Here is a 21,267-nt window from a genome sequence, read left to right on the forward strand (position 1 = left end):
AGTTTAAATTTGAAAACATCAGGTAGCACATCTGATTCACTGGATGTATAGAGTGTACAAACCATAGAATATTGAATCTGAACCCTCAGAAAATTATGACAGCCTCTTGCTTAAAAAAATCAGCGTGGAATATGTATTTTCTACAGATTATAGAAACAAAATACATATTAAACCAAATATTGTTATGAGATAAACCATATTTTAAGGTTGGAATTGAGTACAACTGCTTCAGAAAGGCGTATATGTCTTGTTTTGCTTAAGACTCAGTCCTGTGTAAGTAAGATCACTGAATGTAATAATGCCCAAAGGCATTAAAGATGAATAATTTTAGAAGACATTTCCCATAAGTTTAAATGCTAGAAATTAATCCTTTTTATCTATGCTCTGTTTATTCCTGTTCTCCTTTAAAGATAGTATATCTTCACATCATTTTTTTTTTTTGCCAGTCAATAGTGAATAAATTTTAGAATCATGCAAGGCTATTCCAATGATGCAGTGCATTTAAAGATGGGATTAATAGCTTTTTTGCAAGATTATAATTTGACCCAGGGATCGAACCCGGGTTGCCTGCATTGGAGGCAGACACTTTAACCTCTGAGCCACCAGGGAAGCCCTGACTTATTAATACTAAACCTTTTAAAATGATGTATCACAGATAAATGGTTTCTGTATGTGTATGAATAAATTTACCAATTTTTTACAGGCCAGAATTGTATATTTTTAAGTAGCGTTTCTAGTTTTTCATATCAATACAAGAATCAAAGTTCTATTAAAATTATTGAAAAGAAAATTTTAATAATCATTAAGACCATAGACTGTTTTTTGATTAAGTTGTTTTGAGAGACAATTTGGAAAGCAAAAAAGGACAAAAAAAAAAAGAGATAATATAAAAATTAAATGTACCCTAAAAACATGTTCTTTGGGTGTTTAGTCCCAGCAAGATAGCATGAACTTGTTTCTCTCTGCTCCTCTACACTAAGTTTAACGTTTGTACATAGTTCAACAGTTATTTCAAGGAGCATTCTAAAATATGGCAAGCAAAAGGCCAGCTGGTTTGATACTTCAAAACTGGAGGAAACACATAGTGGCAGGGTACTTTCTGCCTCTGTAATAGAACAAGGTCACTCAGACCTGGTGCTTTCTGACCCTAATTAAGCAATGGGACCCAGTCCTGGTAGGCTTGTTCTTCCTCCGTATCTAACAGGGGTCCCTCTGTCAACATCAGGTGAGCTGTGTACTACCAAAAAGATGGTTCATGGGAGATTTCCAGTGATGAGTGGTCTGGGTCTCCTCTCTTCCACCGAGAGATACAGGAGTTGTGAGAGGAATTGGCAACATGAGCATATATACAACCAGTGGTCTAGCCCAGGAAGGCATTTGCACCCCTCTTCTACTACTCAGAAACACTGGGGCATATGGGCAGAATGGGCAGGAAAGACTCAGTCAAAACAAGTGGCTGGGTCTTGGATCCTCTTTATCTCTGAGAGCATGAAACTCTCCTCCCTCCACAACAGATAGGGCAAGGTGGACCCATTCACAGAAAACATCCTAGCAGCAGAAACTTCTTTGACTCCATTGGCCTGACACTCTCTTCCCTGTCCAAAGATATCAAGTAGCCAAAGGCACCAGTAAAGAGGAACATTACCATATCTCTTCGTCCATTAATCAACTTGCTGGAGAGATCCCTTCTGTAGAACCCGAAAAGCCAAGCAGACTGAAATAGCACGACAAAGGCTTTAACCATACATTGACACTGGAACTAGAGCCCACAAGAGCGGGCCAAGACCTGTGTACTAAATCTAAACAAGAGGACTACCTGTTAAAATAGAACATTTACATAGAATCTGTAATCTCCTTACATAATAGAAAAAAATGTCTATGATATAATTGGAAATCACACATCGTGCTTAGAACTGAGAAACTCACAACTTGAATTGGAAAAGACATTAACTAAAGCCTATATAAAAATGAATCAGATGTCATCATTATCTGATAAGAATTATAAAGCAGCATTTCTAAAAATGCTTGATCAAATACACATTCAGTTCAGTCGCTCAGTCGTGTCCGACTCTTTGCGACCCCATGAATCGCAGCACGGCAGGCCTCTTTGTCTATCACCATCTCCTGGAGTTTACCCAAACTTACGTCCATCGAGTCGGTGATGCCATCCAGCCATCTCATCCTCTGTCGTCCCCTCTTCCTCCTGCCCCCAATCCCTCCCAGCATCAGAGTCTTTTCCAATGAGTCAACTCTTCACATGAGGTGGCCTTAAACAAAGGAAAAAATAGAATATCTCAGCAAAGAAATAGAAACCATAAAAAAGAACCAAATGGAAAATACAGAGCAGAAGAAAATACTATAATACTTAAAAAAATAAAGTACTGGATGGGTTCAACAGCACATTGGAAGGGCATAGTCTATCTTTTTGCTCTCAGCCACCTTTTTTCACTGAATTTGAATTGAATTTTATGTAAATAGAATAGAGTTGAGTAACTTTTAAAATCTGCTGAGTCAGTCTCTGTTTTTTGCTGTATGCATTTACATTAATACAAGCATTAATAAAATTAATACAGCAGGAGTGGTTATATTATTAAATAAAATAGTCATTTGAGCAAGGAAATTACTGGAGACAAAGAAGGACAGTACATAATGATAAAAAGATTAATCACCAGGTAGACATAGTGATCCTAAATGTGAACCAGTCAAATAACAGAGCTTCAAAATATGTGAAGCAAAAGCTAATAGACTGAAAGGAAAACTATACAGATTTATTGCTGGGAACGTCAACATCATCTTCTCAACTACTGAAAACTATCAGAGGAAAATTAGCAAAGATGAAGAAGATCTGAACAAGAGTCAGCTGGCAGGATTGAACGGAAACATGGGTCCACCCAAAACTTGATGAACATTTATATATTTTTCAAGCACATGGCCATTCATTAAAATAACCTGGGCCACATGATAAGACTCAACAAAATTAAAAGCATTAAAATAGTATAGCAGGTTCTCTGACAAGAATGTAATCAAGCTGGAAACCAGTAACAGAAACCAGGAAAATCTATGGACACACAAAAATTTAAAAAAATACCTCAAAAATAATCCATGGGTCAAAAGAAAATTTAGGAAACAGAACTTAAAAACATAATTTATCAAAATATGTATACAAGAGATAATAAAGAAAAAATAGTCACTTAGTCGTGTCCAACTTTTTCCAACCGCATGGACTCGAGCCTACCAGGCACCTCTCTGTCCATGGAATTCTCCAGGCAAGGATACTGGAGTGTGTTACTGTTCACTTCTCCCGGGGATCTTCCCTATCCAGGGATTGAACCTGGGTCTCTTGCATTGCAGGTGGATTCTTTACCATCTGAGCCACCAAGGAAGCCCCCAAATACATAAGCTGAGGCTAAAGTAGTGCTGAGAGAATACTGTTAAGTTCCTATTGAAAGGTTGTTGCTGAACCACAAAAAGATGCTGGGATTCTTGGCCTCCGGAGGAGAAGAATTCAATCTGGGGCCAGAGATGAGGCTTGATTGCTCAGAGCTTTTGTGTAATAAAATTTTATTAAAGTATAAAGGAGATAGAGAAAGCTTCTGACATAGGCATCAGGAGGGGGCAGAAAGAGTACCCACTTGCTAGTTTTAGCAATGGAGTTACATACTCTCCACATTACTTTGCTGACTAAGGTCCGTCTAGTCAAAGCTATGGTTTTTCCTGTGGTCGTGTATGGATGTGAGAGTTGGACTGTGAAGAAGGCTGAGTGCCGAAGAATTGATGCTTTTGAACTGTGGTGTTGGAGAAGACTCTTGAGAGTCCCTTGGACTGCAAGGAGATCAGCCCTGGGATTTCTTTGGAGGGAATGATGCTGAAGCTGAAACTCCAGTACTTTGGCCACCTGATGTGAAGAGCTGACTCATTGGAAAAGACTCTCATGCTGGGAGGGATTGGGGGCAGGAGGAGAAAGGGACGACAGAGGATGAGATGGCTGGATGGCATCACTGACTCGATGGACGTGAGTCTGAGAGAATTTCGGGAGTTGTGATGGACAGGGAGGCCTGCCGTGCTGCGATTCATGGGGTCGCAAAGAGTTGGACACGACTGAGCGACTGAACTGAACTGAAGCAGAAAGGAAACCATTAAGAACAGAAATCAATCAATTTACTACTGAAATTTCAATTTGCTATGATTACAATTTCAATTTACTATTGAAAATAGTGAAACAATAGAGTAAGTTAATAAAGCAGAAAGTTAGTTATTAAATCAGCAACATGATACACCAGCAAAACTAACAAAAATAAAAAATAGGAAGGCACAGATCATCACTATCAGGAATAAAATGTGGGATATAGAATTTGCAGTCTTTCAGAAATTAACAGAATGCTATGAGAAACTTCATATTAATAAATTAGACAACTGAGAAAATAAAATACTCAGAAATAAAAAGGAACAAAGTATTGTATGTGCAGCAACTTGGATGAATCTCCAGAGAATTATGCTGAGTGAGATAAGCTAATCCAAAAAGGTTACATACTATATGTAATAACATTTGTGTAACATTTTTGAGGACTTCCCCGTTAGCTCAGCATTAAAGAATCAGCCTGCAATGCAAGAGACCCAGGTTCAATCCTTGGGTCAGAAATATTCCCTGGAGGAGGGCACGGCAACCCACTCCAGTATCCTTGCCTGGAGAATCCCCATGGATAAAGGAGCCTGGTGGCCCACAGTTCATAGGGTCTCAAAGAGTCGGACACGACTGAAGTAACTGGGCACTCATTTACACAACATTTTTGAAATCACAAAATTTAGAAATGAAGGACTCATTTCATTTAACAGTGAATAGAATGGCGGGGGATTGGTAGGTGGATGTGAATTCCAATAGAGTAACAGGAGGAATCCTTTTGATAGGAACTGTTTCTTGACTGGTGGTAGATACTATATGTATGAAATAATATAGAGAGCTAAATACACACATAGACCCATAAGTGAGTAAAAGTAAAATCTGAATTTTTTCAGATTTCTGAAAAAAATTTTCTGGGAAAATCTGAATGTGTGGATAATATCAATGTCAGTAACATAATTGTGATGTAAAATTTCAAAATATTACTACTGGGGAAAACAGTATAAAGTGTACATGCATGTGTGCTAAGTCGCTTCAGTTGTGTCCAACTCTTTGTGATCGCATGGCCTGTCCATGGGATGCTTCAGGCAAGAATACTGGAGTGGGTTGCCATGCCCTTCTCTAGAGGATCTTCCTGACCCTGTGTCTCTGGTAGCTTCTGCCTTGCAGGCATATTCTTTACCACTGAGCCACCAGGGAACCCCCAAAGTGTACATAGGATCTCTCAATATTACTTTTTACAATAGCATTTCAGTGTACAATTTTCTCTATTTTTCAGTTAAAAATGCACTCTTGCTGGAATTTTAAAACAGCCATTATCTTCTGAGATGCCATTTACCCATTTGTTTTATCCTGATGCCATGATTTCCTGCTTATTCTACCTGGTTAAACGTTCTTTCTTCCCAAGCATCCTACTTTGAGTTTTATGTTATTGTTTTCCCTGTATTTCCAAAATTATAGAACTATGTATGAAAAATTTTAAACTGAAAAAATGTACTAGACAAAATCTTGAATATATTTGCTGCAAAAAATGTAAACATTTATATTTGGCTATTACTTCAAAATCAAGTATCCTTATTACTTTTTGATCTGGTATTTCTTTATATTGCCAAGAAAACATTGTATAATAGTCCTGGAAAGTTTATAACAGTGAGTTTCAGTTCTTATTAACCTATTTGATTACTTTCTTTGGAAAATATTATCTTTAACGTCAGTTTTCAGCTAAGTTACTATTACTTACTGTTTATTTTAACAGATAGAAAAGCATTCTTATGCAAGTTAAAACAACCAGTATGGAAACCCCAGCTTGGTAAAATTCCAGTTGTGAGCATTTTATGACCATGTGATCATAGTAAAACATTTGTGCTTCTACTTAATATTTTAGTCGGTGAGTGGCTACTGATGGCTTTGTGATAGTTATGTAGTATAATTCATATTGTGGGCTCAGCATGAATAGAGACATGGAGAGAGTCCATCTAGGAGGCTGTTGCTAAAGTGTAGATGAGGTAGGTTGCCGACATAAAAATAGATCATTCCATATATAGTGTAAACCGTAACATTTTTTTGGTTAGGTTAAATTCATTTCTAAATTCCCATTTAAAACATGGTGGTGTTCTTTGTTAAGGTTTTAGGTAGTAGTTTGAGTAGTTGAAAATTAACACTATACTAATATTAATGTGTAAGATAAATGATAATAAAGATGCTAACATGTATGATTATACATGGAAGTGAGAAATAGATTTAAGGGCCTAGATCTGATAGATAGAGTGCCTGATGAACTATGGAATGAGGTTCGTGACATTGTACAGGAGACAGGGATCAAGACCATCCCCATGGAAAAGAAATGCAAAAAAGCAAAATGGCTGTCTGGGGAGGCCTTACAAATAGCTGTGAAAAGGAGAGAGGCAAAAAGCAAAGGAGAAAAGGAAAGGTATAAGCGTCTGAATGCAGAGTTCTAGAGAATAGCAAGAAGAGATAAGAAAGCTGCCTTCAGTGATCAGTGCAAAGAAATCGAGGAAAACAACAGAATGGGAAAGACTAGAGATCTCTTCAAGAAAATTAGAGATACCAAGGGAACATTTCATGCAAAGATGGGCACAATAAAGGACAGAAATGATATGGACCTAACAGAAGCAGAAGATATTAAGAAGAGATGGCAAGAATACACAGAACTATACAAAAAAGATCTTCACGACCCAGATAATCATGATGATGTGATCATTAATCTAGAGCCAGACATCTTGGAATGTGAAGTCAAGTGGGCCTTAGAAAGCATCACTACAAACAAAGCTAGTGGAGGTGATGGAATTCCAGTTGAGCTGTTTCAAGTCCTGAAAGCTGATGCTGTGAAAGTGCTGCACTCAGTATGCCAGCAAATTTGGAAAACTCAGCAGTGGCCACAGGACTGGAAAAGGTCAGTTTTCATTCCAATCCCAAAGAAAGGCAATGCCAAAGAATGCTCAAACTACCGCACAGTTGCACTCATCTCACACGCTAGTAAAGTAATGCTCAAAATTCTCCAAGCCAGGCTTCAGCAATACGTGAACCGTGAATTCCCTGATGTTCAAGCTGGTTTTAGAAAAGGCAGAGGAACCAGAGATGAAGTTGTCAACATCCGCTGGATCATGGAAAAAGCAAGAGAGTTCCAGAAAAACATCTATTTCTGCTTTATTGACTATGCCAAAGCCTTTGACTGTGTGGATCACAATAAACTGTGAAAAATTCTGAAAGAGATGGAAATACCAGACCACCTAACCTGCCTCTTGAGAAATCTGTACGCAGGTCAGGAAGCAACAGTTAGAACTGGACATGGAACAACAGACTGGTTCCAAATAGGAAAAGGAGTACGTCAAGGCTGTATATTGTCACCCTGCTTATTTAACTTCTATGCAGAGTACATCATGAGAAACGCTGGACTGGAAGAAACACAAGCTGGAATCAAGATTGCCAGGAGAAATAGGAATAACCTCAGATATGCAGATGACACCACCCTTATGGCAGAAAGTGAAGAGGAACTAAAAAGCCTCTTGTTGAAAGTGAAAGAGGAGAGCGAAAAATTTGGCTTAAAGCTCAACATTCAGAAAACGCAGATCATGGCATCCGGTCCCATCACTTCATGGGAAATAGACGGGAAAACAGTGGAAACAGTGTCAGACTTTATTTTGGGGGCCTCCAAAATCACTGCAGATGGTGACTGCAGCCAAGAAATTAAAAGACGCTTACTCCTTGGAAGAAAAGTTATGACCAACCTAGATAGCATATTAAAAAGCAGAGACATTACTTTGCCAACAAAGTCCATCTAGTCAAGGCTATGGTTTTTCCTGTGGTCATGTATGGATGTGAGAGTTGAACTGTGAAGAAGGCTGAGCGCCGAAGAATTGATGTGTTTGAACTGTGATGTTGGAGAAGACTCTTGAGAGTCCCTTGGACTGCAAGGAGATCCAACCAGTCCATTCTGAAGGAGATCAACCCTGGGATTTCTTTGAAAGAAATGATGCTGAAGCTGAAACTCCAGTACTTTGGCCACCTCATGCAAAGAGTTGACTCATTGGAAAAGACTCTGATGCTGGGAGGGATTGGCGGCAGGAGGAGAAGCGGACGACAGAGGATGAGATGGCTGGATGGCATCACGGACTCGATGGACATGAGTCTGATTGAACTCCGGGAGATGGTGATGAACAGGGATGCCTGGCGTGCTGCGATTTATGGGGTCACAAAGTGTTGGACACGACTGAGCGACTGAACTGAACTGAACTGAACATGTATATTTCTTTGAGAGTATGAGTATGGTTTAATCCTGGCTGAATATCAGAGGTAGATTTATATTTAAAAGATTTCTGGATATTTCTCAAAAGATCTAGAATTTTGTATCGTGTAACTCTACTCTTGTAATATTTGTTGTTGCTGTTGTTTATTGTTCAGTCACTAAGTCCTCTTATAACTCTTTGTGACCTCATGGATAGTAGTAGACCAGGCTCCTCTGTCCTCTGCTGTCTCCTGGAGTTTGCTTAAATTTGTGTCCCTTGAGTCAGTGATGCTATCTAACCATCTCATCCTGTGGCTGCCTGCATCTTATGCCTTCAATCTTTCCCAGCATCAGTCTTTTCCAGTGAGTTGGCCCTTCACATCAGGTGGCCAAATATTGGAGCTTAAACTTTGGCATCAGTCCTTCCAGTGTGTATTCAGGGTTGATTTCCTTTAATATTGCCTGGTTTGATTTCCTTGCAGTCCAAAGGAGTCTTGTCTAGTGCCACAGTTCGAAAGAATCAATTCTTTGGTGCTCTGCCTTCTTTATGGACCAACTTTCACATCCATCTATGACTACTGGAAAAATCATAGCTTTGATTATATGGACCTTTGTTGGCAAAGTCATGTCTCTGCTTTTTAATACACTGACTACGTTTGTCATAGCTTAACCTCCAAGGAGCAAGCATCTTATTTTCATGGCTGCAGTCTCTGTCCACGCTAAGCCCAATAAAATAAAATCTGTGTCTACTTTCACTTTTTCCCTTTCTTTTTGCCATGAATTGATGAGATTGGATGTCATGATCTTAGTTTTTTGAATGCTGAATTTTAAGCCACTTTTTCATTCTCCTTTTTCATCCTCATCAACAGGCTTTTTAGTTCCTCTTCATTTTCTGCCATTAGAGTGGTATCATCTGCATATCTGAGATTGTTGGTATTTCTCCTGGCAATCTTGATTCCAACTTGTGATTCATCCAACCTGAATTTGACATAATGTACTCTGCATATAAGTTAAATAAGCAGGGTGACAGCATTGTTATACTCCTTTCCCAGTTTGAAACTAGTCAGTTGTTCATGTCCAGCTCTGACTTGCTTCTTGACCTCCATACAGTTTTCTCAGGAGGCAGGTAAGGTGGAATTTTCCATGGTTTGTTGTGATCCACACAGTCAAAGGCTTTGGTTTAGTCAGTGAAGCAGAAATAGATGTTTTTCTGGAATTCTGTTGCTTTCCCCATGAGCCAACGAATGTTGGCAATTTGATCTCTTGTTGTTTTGCTTCTTTGAAATCCAGCTTGTACATCTGGAAGTTCTCAGTTCACGTACTGCTGAAGCCTTGCTTGAAGAATTTTAAGCATAGCCTTGCTAACGTGTGAAATGAGTGATATTGTACAGTAGTTGGATCATTCTTTGGCATTGCCCCTTTTGGGACTGAAATGAAAACTGACCTTTTCCAGGCCTGTGGCCACTACTGAGTTTTCCAGATTTTCTGACATATTGAGTGTAGCACTTTAACTGCATCATCTTTTAGGATTTTAATATAGCTCAACTGGAAGTCACCTCTGCTAGCTTTGTTTATATTGATGCTTCATAAGGCCCACTTGACTTCACACTCCAGGGTGTCTGGCTGTGGGTGAGTGACCACACCACTGTGGTTATTCCAGTCATTAAGAACTCTTTCGTATGGTTCTTCTGTGTATTTTTGCCACCTCTTCTGCTTCCATTAGGTCCTTACTGTTTCTGTCCTTTATTATTTTCATTCTTGCATAAAATGTTCCCTTGATAGCTCCAGTTTCCTTGAAGAGATATGTAGTCTTTCTCATTCTTTTTCTCTGTATCTTTGCATTGTTCACTTAAGAATCTTTCTTATCTCTCCTTGCTGTTCTCTGGAACTCTGCATACACTTAGGTGTATCTTTCCCTTTCTCATTTGCCTTTCACTTCTCTTCTTTTCTCAGCTATTGTAAAGCCTCCTCAGACAACACTTGGCCTTCCTGCATTTCTTTATCTTGGGGATGGTTTTGGTCACTGTGTCTGGTATGGTGTTATAAACTTCGATCCATAGTTGTTCAGACACTCTGTCTACCAGATCTAATACTTGGAATCTATCCATCTCTTCCACTGTTTAACAATAAGGGATTTGATTTCCTTATGGCAGAAAGTGAAGAAGAAGTAAAGAGCCTCTTGATGAAAGTGAAAGAGGAGAGTGAAAAAGTTGGCTAAAAACTGAACATTCAGAAAACTAAGATCATGGCATCTGATCCCATCATTTCATGGCAAATAGGTGGGGAAACAGTGGAAAAAGTGGCAACTTTATTTTTTTTGGGCTCCAAAATCAGTGCAGATGGTGTGTGAAGCCATGAAATTAAAAGAAAGCTACTCCTTGGAAGAAAAGCTATGACCAACCTAGACAGCGTATTAAAAAGCAGAGACATTACTTTGCCAACAAAGGTCCATCTAATCAAGGCTATGGTTTTTCCAGTAGTCATATATGGATGTGAGAGTTGGACTGTAAAGAAAGCTGAGTGCCAAAGAATTGATGCTTTTGAACTGTGGTGTTGGAGGAGACTCTTGAGAGTCCCCTGGGCTGCAAGAATATCCAACCGGTCCATCCTAAAGAGATCAGTCCTGAATATTCATTGGAAGGACTGATGCTGAAGCTGAAACTCCAATACTTTGGCCACCTGATGTGAAGTACTGACTCATTTGAAAAGACCCTGATGCTGGGAAAGTTTGAAGGTGAGAGAAGGGGACAACAGAGGATGAGATGGTTGGATGGCATCAGTGACTCAATGGACATGAGTTTGAGTAAGCTCTGGGAGTTGGTGATGGGCTGGGAGGCCTGGCATGCTGTTGTCCATGGGGTAGCAAAGAGTCAGACATGACTGAGCGACTGAACTGAACTGAACTGAATGGATACCTGAATGGCCTGGTGGTTTTCCCTACTTTCTTCAATTTATGACTAAATTTCACAATAAGGAGTTCATGATCCAAGCCACAGACACCTCCAGGTCTTGTTTTTGCTGAATATATAGAGCTTCTCCATCTTTGGCTGCAAAGGATACTCAGTCTGGTTTTGGTATTAAGAATCTAGTGATGTAGAGAGTCATCTCTTGGGTTGTTGGAAAAGGTTGTAATGTTTAGGGAGTGCAAAAGTGGAAATTTTCACCACTTGTTTATAATGCTTGTTTTTAAGAGGACTATGAAAATTTCAGGGAGGCTGACAAACCTTTGATTTTCATGAGAGATAAAGCATCAAGGAGAAAAGAGAAATGTATCCTCTTCTAATCCAGATGTCTCCTGTGGTTTCTATTCTCTGAAATCTAGACAAGCTAGATTTAAAGTCTGCCTCCCTAGACGTGGTGGCTTAAAGCCATTTCCAAATGTCCACACCTCATTTCCTTGTGGATCTCCATCTTTTAATTTAATGACCATGGTCATGTTCATGGCAAGGCCTTTTTTGAGACATGATTTTTCCTGCTCTGGTCCCCCCGCAAGTGCAGTCCAGCCATATATTTTGACTTTTTCATGGGTTTTACCCTCCTTGAAAAGTCCACGTTTTTACACCTTTATCACATAGAGGTGAAAGTAGGGCTTCTTGGTTATACTTTTGATCTCATGAGGTATAGAAGGCATCCAATATAACAGCCTTACACACAGTGTTTACTATTTTCCTGATCCTGCTTGTTGTGGAGGCCAAGGATATTTGTCTTTTTATATTTTTTTGGAAGCATAATTACTCATATACTTTATCAAGTTTCCAAAGGATGTTCTAAGTGGTATAGGTAGCAGTTATTGGCTCTAAGTTGATCTAAAACACATATCTCAGATATAAAGACACATATTATGTGGTCTGTTTTTCTGAAAGGTTAAGGCTCTTGGTGTGGCCAGAAACCTAATGTGGCAGAAACTGGCTTTTGTTACTGTGGTACAGTTAGCAATTATTTGCATAACCTTGGGCCCTCATGGGAGAAGGCAATGGCAACCCACTCCAGTACTCTTGCCTGGAAAATCCCATGGACGGAGGAGCCTGGTAGGCTGCAGTCCATGGGGTTGCTAGGAGTCAGACACGACTGATCGACTTCAGTTTCGCTTTTCACTTTCATGCATTGGAGAAGGAAATGGCAACCCACTCCAGTGTTCTTGCCTCCAGAATCCCAGGGACAGAGGAGCCTAGTGGGCTGCCGTCTATGGGGTCACACAGGGTTGGACATGACTGAAGCGACTTAGCAGCAAGTCTGATCAAGAACACAGTATAAAGGATAGAGAAAACAGTATGGCTTAAGAATGGATTGACCATTTGCTCAAATGCTGGTTCTGCCAGTGTTTTATCACTTTGCATAAATTATTTACTTTATGCATTATTTTTGTCATTAAATATATAATAGTGCATATTCCACATGATTTATTGTAAGGATTACATGAGTTCCCATATATAAATCACTCAGGACATTTGCCGGCATGTTTTAAGCCCTATGGAAGTGTTTTGTAGTGTTACTTTATACAATGTCCAACATATCTTTTTCAGTTCTTCCTCTTTTCTATTGCAGGACACATCTTTCAAACTTATTGTTCACAGTAATTAAAGCTATCCATGTATATATTTATAATAGATTTTTTAAAAATCAAGGAACGATTCTCTTTACCTCTCAAAGTATTCTTTCATTAAGGAATCATAGTCTGTTGTGAAGTATGTTAACCAATATGGCACTTCCTATTAGGCACAAATAACTTTTGCAGGTGATAGTGAAGCTGAGAGAAAGGATATGCAGATTGTCTCAATATTGTACACTTTAAATTTAGTCAGTTACCAAATGTCTCTTTCCTCTCTTTTCCCTAGACCCTGGAATCTGTGCTGACTGAGCCCATCTGGGAAAGTACACCAGCCAGATGGCCATTGTGAATTGCTAGGGAGGCCCTGCGGCAGTGAGAGTGGATTTCAGAAAAGAAAGCTCTTTGGGACACAATGAATACAGCCCTAATTTATATTTTAGGGTTTTAGAAGCAGATTAAGGCCAACAGTGGCATGATTTTAAATTGCAGTTGGGAAGGTTTTTTGTCTTTATGCCAGCAAAGCTGAATTATAAGTTTGGGGAGCTTTGGGAGTGTGAAAAGATGCCATGAAAAGAAAGGGAGGCTCAATAATTGTATTGCTGTGCAGATTACAAACAGTATGTAAAAGAATTGAGGTTAAAGAGCCTCATCAAAGCCAGGCCCTCCTCAGTTGGTTATTGTCACAGGGATTATGACTTTAGGAGAGGTATAACTAGCAGGGGATAAAGGAATGACATTCTCCATCCTTTTTATGCCAAAGCACTTAAACAATTGATAACAAGGGATTAGAAAAACAAAAAACTGTAGTGGCTTTGTTATGTTCAGACTAGTGTCAAGGTTGAAGAGACATGGTTCATGAACTTGAGAAGCATTAGTGTACTTGCTATTTGGCATACGCAGACCTCGTGTGTCTAGATTCCTAGCAAATACCATGATGACAAAAATTAGTTCTGGTCTAAGTAATTCAGTAAATCAGATACAGATACTCATCTGGCATTTCAGAAATGGATCTTAATCCTCCCCTCATCTTTTTTATATTAGCTGGCATATATTAGATTTACTTACTTCACTGAAGATCCTTTTTCTTATGGGAGATGTCTCATAAACACATGAAGAACTCTGGAACAGTGAACTGAAGCTCAGTCAATGCCAGTGTACATGAAATATGCAATGAATATTTATCATATTTTTCCATGCTTGGTGACTCTAATTACCATTCAGCCACATTTTGAAATTCACAGTTACCTCAGACAGTTAGTATGTGACTGACTATATGATGACTGTTAATTAATTATCCAGTTATTAATTAATAACCTCTATGTGTTGAGGGTTTCCCCTGTAGCTCAGTCAGTAAAAAATCTGCCTATAGTGTAGGAGACCTGGGTTTGATTCCTGCGTCAGGAAGATCCCCTGAAGAAGGAAATGGCAACCCACTACATTATTCTTGGCTGGAGAATCCCATGGACAGAGAAGTCTGGCAGGCTATAGTCCATGGAGTCACAAGAGTCACACACGACTTAGCGACTAAAGCACTGTGTTGAGGATCCATATATGCAAGTGCAAAGGGATGCAAGGATGGACACCCTTCCTCCCTTCAGACATCTCGTTCTCTAGTAGGTTGGAAATATAAAACTTACACCAAGTGCTAAATGCAGTTACAAAGATAACTTTAGAACTTTAAGAGAACTCCCTGCAAGCATAAATTGGGTTATAGAGAAACTGAAAATAGAAGTGGGTGGATGGTACAAATGAAAAATAACATAGTATGTGAAAACTGGTCTGATTTCTGAATTAGCGATATAAATTTAGGAACCATACAAGTGGGTGGATAAAATTCCTTGATGAATGGCTTCCAGTTGGAATGTAAAAGTCTTTCAAAGATTTTCAGTCCTGTTGCATTAATTATCTCTTGCTATATAACAAATTATTCCCAACCTTAGCAGCTTAAAACACATATTATCTCACACCCTTTGTGAGGGTGAGGAGTCCGAGTTGTTTCAGCTCGGTAATTCTGACTGAGAGTATCTCATGAACTTGCAGACAAGACCCTTGTCACTAGAGTTGGCAGTCATCTTAGGCTTTACTGGTAGAAATTCTGCTTCTAAGTAGGCTCATTCACATGGCTGTTGACTGGATTCCACAGTTTCTCTACGTGTGCGTCTTTCCATAGTCTGCCTGAATGCTGTTAGAAGATGGATTCCTGTTACCACAAAACGAGTGATCTGGTTAAGAGAGTGAGTCTCCTCTCCAACATAGAAACTGCAGTCTTTGGGGGACAAACCATCACTTTGGCTATATTTAGTCATCAGAAGTGTGTCCCTAAGTCTTGCCTACACTTAAGTAGATGGGAATAAAGTTTTGTTTCTTGAAGGCAAAATAGTTTTGAAGGATTTGTGGACATATCTTAAAAACTCTCAAATTGCTGTAACAACAAGAAATCCTGAAAAAGCTAAAAATTATGCTTTCCTTTAAAGTAACCGGAAAGCTGTGGATACATTGAATTATGAAGAAACTAAGTTCTAGAGGGGGCTTTCCTGGTGGCTCAATGGTAAAGAATCCACCTGCCAATGCAGGAGATTCAGGTTTGTTACCTGGGTCAGGAAGATCACTCTACTATTCTTGTCTGGGAAATCCCATCAACAGAGGAGCCTGGTAGGCTACAGCCATGGGGTTGCAAAGTCTGTGGACACGACTTAGCAACTAAACAAAAAAATCTAGAGGCATAATGTTTTCTAACAAATCAAAGTTAAAGGATTCTTCTATGCTTGGAGTCAGTTGATGAAGTTCAGATAGGGATGATGTGGATACGTTTTCTTAAGTACTTTTCTCATTTTTCCTTGATTCATGACTAATCATAGAGAACCTGTCATTATCTCTCTTCAATTAATCAAGATAGTTCAGGAATATTCACCTAATACCCTGTCCTTTATAAAATCATTTCCCTGGTTTCTTTCTGTGTGCTAAGTTGCTTCAGTTGTGTGTGACTCTTTGGGACCCCATGAACTGTAGTCGGCCAGGCTCCTCTATCCATGGGATTCTCCAGGCAAGAATACTGGAGTGGGTTGCCATGCCCTCCTCCAGGGAATCTTCCCAACCCAGGGATTGAACCCACGTCTTTTATGTTACCTGCATTGACAGGTGGGTTCTTTACTACTAGCACCACTTGATTTCTTTCTAGTATTAGATATATTGTAGCTGCCATTTGGGCCCATTTTTAGCAGTAATGACATCCAAGTTTATCACCAGTAAAAATATTAGCCATTATATTATACTATCATAGAATATCAGGAACTCTCCACATTCTACAAACTGCTGGTGTTAGGATTCTCATTGCTAGAGGAGCCATCATTTGAAAAGCAAGGATGAGACACCCCACCAGAAATGCCACCCAACCAACGCTTCTCAGGTGGTGCTAGTGGTAAAGAATCCATCTGCCAGTGCAGGAGATATAAGAGACATGGGTTCTGTCTTTGGGAAGATCTTCTGGAGGAGGAAATAGCAACCCACTACAGTATTCTTGTCTGGAGAATCCTATGGACAGAGGAACCTGGTTAGCTACAGTCCATAGGGTCTCAAAAGAGTTGGACACGACTGAAGCGACTACACACACATACAGAACAGAAATTAGCTGAAGGAATGTGACTCTAGAATGGGTGATAGAGAAGATGGATGATCAAGTATCAGATTTTCCAGCCAGGGACCAACCCTGAGGACTATGCATATGAATGACCAAGGTCTGCTTACAGAGGTCATGGGAATACACTTGTGTGCCAAGAATGCTGACATCAGCGAAAGGCTGAGCCAGTCTGTTGATAAGCTAATGGCAAGGAGCACAGAAGGAATCTCTAGGGCCATCAAGAGTTCCCTCTCATCACTAACACTGTCAAACTGCTTATTCCAATATTAATCTAAAAAAATCAATATGAATGCCTGAAACACCAGCAGATTATTTATAAAAATTCAGCTTATTATAATATTTATATGGCACATCTGTGTTTTTTTTTTTTTTTAACCTAAAGAGAGGGAGGCTAATCCTAAAATACATGAAAGTATACTATACAAATATGTAGTAATAAGAATAATTTGTCACTGGGATAGGCATAGCCTACACATGTATAGAACATACTGGAATAGGGGTCCTTAATCTCAGTATTATTCATATTTTGAGCCTGATAGTGTGTTGTGGGGGGTTGGGGTAGGTGATGTTCTGTGCAGTGAAATATGTTTAGGCCTCAACCCAGCTGATTCCAGTAGGATTTGTACCCCAGCCCCTCTCCCAAGCAAACTGTTCTCTGGGTGTCTCCAGATGTCCTTTTGAGGATAAATTGCCCTTAGTTGAGAACCACTGGATTAGAGTGCTCAAAAATAAAGCTGTATGTTGTGAAAGACTGTTTTGAGGAAATTGTCAGTATAAACCAATGGGGAAAATGGTTAATGGATGACACTAAGAAAACTGGCTCACGTGTAGAATAAACTATGGCTGGATACTTTGGTGGCCTGAATAATGACACACTCACAGAGTTCTGAATTCTAATCCACAGAACCCGTGACTGTTACTTTACAAAAGGGATAAAAGGGAGACTTTTTATATCTTAAGAATTTTTGAGATAAGATTATCTCAGATTATCCAATAGGTCTCATGAAATCAATAAGGTACTTATAAGAGAAAAGAGGACGTGAAGATGAACGCAGAGAACTTTGAAGATGCTATGCTACTGGCTCTGAAGGTGGGGAACGAGGCCATGAGCCAAGGAACATAGGGAGTACAGCTCTAGGAGCCAGAAGGGCAAGGAAGTGAATCATTGTCTAAAGCCTGGAGAGGGAGCACGGCTCCTCTGACATCTTGATTTCAGCTCAGTGAAACCCATTTCAGTTTTCTGTCCTTCAGAACTGTAAGGAAATAAACTTACATTATTTTAAGTCGTTAGTTAGAAATAGTTTATTTTAGCAGTAACAGGAAGCTAATACAGATATCTACCTCTAATCTCTACCTTCATATAATAATGAATGTAAAAGGATTAAGACATACACATGAATGAATAAACAGAATAAAGCTAGTAGCAGAAAATTTTAGAAAATAACTTTTTGCACTTGGGATGGGAGAGTTTTTAACTGAGATATCTAAAGCATAAATCGTTAGGCAAAAACAATACATTTAATCACATCTAAAATTTTACTCATTGGACAGTGAGTAGAACTATTTTACAGAATCTGGGCAGGGTTAAGGGACAAAGTTTGATGAAGCACCTGGTATTAGTAACATTAGTAACAGCCTGTGTCACTCATAGGTCCAAAGAGACTAGAAGAAGGAATGGTATCAGAAAGCATCAAAACTGCACCTGTGGTAGAGGCATGTGGTGGGGAAATGCAGCCACTGCCAAATCATGGTCTAGAAGGGAAGAAGTTGGGGGAATAATTTTTCCCTGCATCTCTCTCCCTGCTCACCAGTCTCATGCTGGGGTCTGAGCACACCTGGAAAGCAGGCAAAATAGTCTGATTGAAGCACCATCAGGGTCTGTTCCTTGGATCACAAAGCAAGGTGGAGAAAATTCACAGTTGATCTATAGGAACGTAAACATAGCACATTTCATAAAAGTATATCTTAGAAAAATGATGCCTGGAAGATTAAATATATGTGTATATTCCAAACAAAATTTAACAAGTAGTGACATCAGTGAGGATTGTAGAATAAGGAGTTCTGAAAAGCCTTTTGTCTGTTAATGCAGTGAGAGCTTTGGTAAAAATGATCAAAGTCAACTTTTCAGAACTTCGGAAATTAGCCAAAGGCTTGCAGACATCTAAGGAGCATTTATTGGGGAAAAAAGGCTACATTGCAGAAGAAACAGTGATCTGGCATTTTGCCTTGCTGTACTACCATCTCCTTCTTTCCAGTTCTGCAGTAGTCTTGAAAACCAACAGTTTCACAATGATCGTCATTGTGAAAGCCTCCTGTAGCTAAGCATTCATCGAAGGGAGCAGAGGAAATCTCAGACTTCGCAGGAGCTTCATTTTCAGAGAGTTGTCATTGTCACATTGGTCTGGCAGTTCCTTGGAAATCCCCACTTGCAGGGCTCTTTTTACTCAACCCGATTTAGAGCTCAACCATTGCGAATGGCTTTTTCCTTGAAGTATTGGTTGAAAACAATCAACGGTAATTTTAAAATTTTGAAGCTCCCTGAACAGTGATAAATGTTGGGAATCAACAAGAAGCTGACCAAAAAACTTAAAAGGACACATTGGGTAATGAGATGGCCAGAAAAGGCTTTTAAAAGCCTTGAAGTAATCTTGAGAATATAGAAGGCTGCACACATTCACAAGACTGTGTGTATGTCCAAGAAAGACCTGAGAAGTCTCTGAATCTCATCGCTGATGGATCTTGAAGCTCTGAGCAAGCAAAAAGTAAAGACTAAAGCGGAAGAGAATTTTGCATCACTAGTTATATCACTGAAGATGTGCCACAACACACAAGCATAGCCCTTCAGCGAAATGCTGCAAGGTATTTAAGGACATCTCTGTTTAACCATTAGATGATTAAACTAATCAAACAGAGACTTAAGTACTAACTGGCTATAAGAAACATGTACTTTACAAAATGAGTTCAAGAAAGTCACTGAACAAACAGCAGCAGCAGTAACAACAAACAACAAATGCACCACACTGAGGCTAGATGGGATCTAAATGATCACATAATATGATTGAATGTGTCTAGACTTCAGTTAAAGAAATAAAAAGACTTGTAAGAAGCAAGAAGGTATGCTGGAGGAAAAAAGAAAAAGCAAGGAATAGAATGAAAGGGTCCCCAAGGAAGTCTAGACATTGGATTTACGAGAAAAACCTTATCAGCTATTTTTAGTATGTTCAAAGAACTAAAGGGAACCATCTCTAAAGAACTAAAAAAGCATATGAGAATGATGTCTCACTAAAGAGAGAACATCAGTAAAGAAATAGAAATCATTAAAATCAAAAACAAGTAAAAACACTGAGTTGAAATCTGTAATCAGTGAAATGAAAATTTCACTAGAGGGCTCAACAGCAGATTGGAACTGGCAGAAGAAAGACCCAGCAATCCTCAATGTAGGTCGGTGGAGATTATCTAGTCTAAGGAACAGAGAGGGAAAAAAGTGAAGAAAAATGAATAAACCTCAGGGACCCGCAAAAGCCAAAACATCTGTTCCTCCACCCCAGATCACCACTCCTCCTCTCTGGTTGTAGATTCAGCATAGCTCTTCCCTTTTTCAGGTTCAGCAATAACTCCCTGCACTTATTCTTTTCAACCTAGAGGTTGTAGAGCTTTCCTGCGTTTACCTTGGGCTGCTGAAACACCTCTTGTGGTTCCCCTTAATCCCATGTAAATCTTTTAAAAATAGTCCATTTATAAATACCCTCCCTAGAAGTGTCTTATTTGAGTAATAATTTTACACATTTATTACAGTAGACAGATGGAGAATACTAGTTGTTTGTCACTAGCAGAATAAAAAAGTAAAGCACGATTATATATATACACCATGGAATACTATTCCACTGTTAGAAGCATTAAATGAGATATATTTATAGCAACATACTTTACAAGTGTAGGATGAAAAGAAAAAACATAAAAGTGTTAGTATTATAACCTGTAGTTTTGTGCACATTTAAATCTCATAGAATTCTATTATTTTTTCAAACATACACCAATATTCAATGACATGTACTGTAGTGGGTATCCAATGGGAATGGGAATGATACCAGGAATAGAGGGAAGAATAAAATTATGTACATGAGGGACCTTTCATGGACAAATAGACTATGTCACAAGCTAAGGATTTTGACTAATAGAACTCATGCATAGATGTCCATGAAAAGGCAAATACAAAAAAATAAGATTAGTAGTTTTAAGTGATTGCCACAATCTTTTTGATTCTGAAGTTCTTTTATGCTATAATTATGTTTACGATATCTTAAGATGTAACTGGGACACCCCATTGTAAAAGATGGTATATTAATGATTATTCTGCCTATGATGTGCCCATTCAGCATAAAAGTATAGATTTCAGCCTAATGGAAGTTGCCATTTTGATCAGTTAGGAGAGGATGAGTGATAGAATCATAGGTAGAATAGGGCTGTGAATGGGTTGAGGGTTAGAACTGTGGATGGGTGGAGTAGAAACTTTGGGATTTGATAATAGAGGAGTCAGACACGACTGAACGACTTCACCTTACTTTTCACTTTCATGCATTGGAGAAGGAAATGGCAACCCACTCCAGTGTTCTTGCCTGGAGAATCTCAGGGACGGAGGAGCCTGGTGGGCTGCCATCTGTGGGGTTGCACAGGGTCGGACACGACTGAAGTGACTTAGCAGCAGACTTAGAGTGGCA

At 39.2% G+C, this 21,267-nt stretch overlaps 1 long non-coding RNA gene across 1 annotated transcript; it reads right to left on the minus strand.

Annotated features, from left to right (window-relative positions):
• Positions 1-3,565: 3,565 nt before the first annotated feature.
• On the minus strand, positions 3,566-20,345 carry LOC120853143. Its single transcript, XR_005718724.1, has 3 exons — positions 20,334-20,345; positions 9,200-9,208; positions 3,566-3,660 (listed from the first exon to the last, which is right to left on the minus strand). It is a non-coding gene; the product is annotated as an uncharacterized LOC120853143 (long non-coding RNA).
• Between the last annotated feature and the right edge of the window lie 922 nt (positions 20,346-21,267).

The sequence above is a fragment of the Oryx dammah genome, unplaced genomic scaffold (genome assembly GCF_014754425.2).
Source record: "Oryx dammah isolate SB20612 unplaced genomic scaffold, SCBI_Odam_1.1 HiC_scaffold_2, whole genome shotgun sequence".
In the NCBI taxonomy this organism is placed as follows: domain Eukaryota; kingdom Metazoa; phylum Chordata; class Mammalia; order Artiodactyla; family Bovidae; genus Oryx; species Oryx dammah.